Source organism: Macrotis lagotis, chromosome X (assembly GCF_037893015.1).
Source record: "Macrotis lagotis isolate mMagLag1 chromosome X, bilby.v1.9.chrom.fasta, whole genome shotgun sequence".
Classification (NCBI taxonomy): Eukaryota; Metazoa; Chordata; class Mammalia; order Peramelemorphia; family Peramelidae; genus Macrotis; species Macrotis lagotis.
Window position 1 is genome coordinate 478,971,537 of NC_133666.1, and position 3,222 is coordinate 478,974,758.

Below are 3,222 nucleotides of genomic sequence, written 5' to 3' on the forward strand. Positions count from 1 at the left end.
TTTTATTTACACTTTGATACTTCAATTTTTTACAATGTAACATATAATTACATTTGTAACATAATAAGAGAATGAGAAGAATCAAGGCTGAAAGTAGTAACAGGGAGAACAAAGTACTTTTAGGCCCCCTCAATCCTTCTGGAAATGCATCATGAATAGATGTAAGAGTTCCTCCTTGGTGTTTTTGGATTTGAATCAGTGTACTTATCTGTCTCCTTTGACAATTGGCACCATAGTTTGCCCCAGGTGCCTTTTTAAACATAGACCTTGAACTCCAAATTTGGCAGCTTGAACTTGAACTGCTTCTCTGCAGGAACACCACTATCTTGTTTCCTCTTTATTGCTGTCCTTTTAGGGGTGTAGTGAGGAGGAATAGCCTAGCAGCTTAAGCTCCTCTACCTGGCTGTCCCATTTGAGATCCACCACTTCATAATTGACTTGCATCAAGTTTTATGTGTGCTTAGCCTTCTTCAGATCCAGGACCAAGATATTCAAGTTTCTGAGGTGCTGTTGCAGTTCAGTATTCTCAAAGAAGTCACTCCCAGTATTTCAAGTGTAGTTTCTGGATAATCAGCTTTGTTTTGTCCATATGTACTCGAGGACTCCTATTTCTCATCAGCAAAGGCAAGAAAATAACTGAAGCCTGGACCAGAACGAACTCATCTTCTGGGTCATCATGTTTACAATATATAGTAAGCTATGTTGGTGGCAGGGTAAAACTTCATATACCCCTTTACTGCCATAACACCTCATTATCCAAGTACTTGGAGACTAAAACGATGACCAATATTGTGCTTCTTAGAAAAGTTATATATGATAGCTCTCTGGAGAAAACTGAATGGGTATAGAAAAGAATATAATTTTATTTCTGTAGTACATGACACCTAAACCAAAACTGAGCATGGAGTAAAGCATAAAAGCATTGCAATCAAATGAATAAAGACTTAAATAATAAATAAATAAATAATAAATTTATACTTTTTAGATTATACTGAAACAAAAATTACATGTAATAAAGGACCATGGAAAAATAAAGCAAAAATTATTTTCAGACTAAATAACTTAATTTTAAAGGGAAAATAGATCAAACAACAAATCATAGAAATTATCAATCATTTCATCTAAGTTAATGATAACAAAGAGATATCATAGGAAAACTTTTGGAATGTCACTAAGCAGGTTTTGGGGAACATTTTATATTTCTAAATGAAATAGACTAACGGTGGATCAATAAATTTTGTATGCAATTAAGAAAGTTAGAAAAAGAGAATTAAATCCCAAATTAGAAATTCTGAAAATCAAAGGAGAGAAAACCATTGATCCAATAAATAAAACCAAGAGTTGATTTTATAAAAAAAAATTATACATAAACCTTCAATTTATGTTGAGGTCCACTCTGGGCAGCCAGGTCTCAGTCTAATTCACATGACTCTTTGGGGAGCTCCGCTGGACATGTCCCGCATGTTCAATAATGAAAGTCAGCCAGTGAGAGATAAGCAAGGAGTTATTGCAGGTATATGCTACATCTCTGACTCACATAGTTGAAATAAGGGTATATATAAGCCTAGTCTCCTTGTATCAGCATCCCTCATCTCCAGGCCTGTGGAAGTATAACAGGTATGCCACAAAAGGTCTGTATCCTGGAAAAATGTGGAATCTTCAACAAGATAAAGATGAAAGGTAGGGAGATAAGGACCAGAAGTCCTTCCTGGGACACTTGAACAAGATGAGGATGAAAGGCAGAGGGATAAGGACAAAAGGTCCTTCCTGAGAATATTCAACAAGGTAAGGATGGAAGGCAGGAGAACAAAGAGAGAGAAGGGCCAGAGCTCCTTCCTGAGTTCAGAGCACTCTGGTATGGACATTCCTGTTGTCCCAGGTCTCAATGACTCTCAGGATGAACTCCTCATGGCCACATACTCTGTCTATTATCCCCTTACAAATTTATCTGATTAAAAAAAGAAAAAATATTCTAAATTATCAGCATCAAAAATTAAAACAGTGACTTCATCACCAATGAGGAGATAATTTAAGAGATAATTTGGAGATACTTTGCCTAACTTTATTCCAATAAATTTGACAGCCTGAGTGAATAGAATGAAAATATGCAAATATATGAACTACCCAGAGGAGGAAACTACACAGAGGAGGAAATAAATTGGTTAAATAATCCCATTTTAGAAAAAAAAGAAATTAAAGAAACCATCAATAATCTTCATAAGAAAAAAATTTCCAGGTCCAAATGAACTTAAAAATGAATTCTGCAAAGCATTTAAGGAACAATTAATTCGAATTCTTCACAAACTTTAATAAATAGGAGAAGAAGGAGTTCTGACAAAAAACTTTTATGGCACTAGTATCAGGCAGGTCCTAAACCAGGAGAGACAAAACAGAAAAATAAAATTATGGTCCAATAATGCAAGTAATTATTGATGCAAAAATCTTTTTAAAAAATTTAGAGGAGGGATTATAGCAAAGTATTGCAAGGATAATATATCATGGCAAGTAGAATTTATACTAGATAGGTTAGAATGGTTCAATATTTGGAAACACTCAACATAATAGAATATAACAATAAGAAAAGTAAAAGAAACATGATTATCTCAATAGATGCTGAGAAAGTCCTTGAAAATATACACTATCAGGGGCAGCTATGGTGTGTTGGATAGAGTACGAAACCAAAGTCAGGAAGACCTGAGTCCAAATCTGGCAAGTCACGTAACCCCATTGCCTTGCACAAACAAAAATGAATGAATGAATGAATGAATATATGCAACAGCAATTCCTATTAATAACAGTAGAAAATATAGGGAAAATGGAATTTTACTTAAAATAATAGGCAATATCTATCTAAAAAATCAATAAATATTATTGGTAATGGGGATTAACTAGGAACCTTTCCAATAAGAACAAGGGTGTAATATGTAAGCCCATTGTTGCCATTACTACTCAATATTTTATTAGAAATGTTAGCATTAAAAATAAGGGAAGAAAAAGAAATTGAATTAGAATTAGAATTGGCAATTAGAAGCAAAACTTTTACTCTTTGCAGATTATATGATGATATACTTAGAAACCCCCCAAAAATATTTTAACCTGCTTGAAACAATTAGCAATTTCTGCAAAATAGCAGGATATAAAATAAACCCAACATGAATCATCAATATTTCTAAGAGATCGAATGAGAAAAGTCTTTTAAAGGAATTGCAGACAACATAAAAC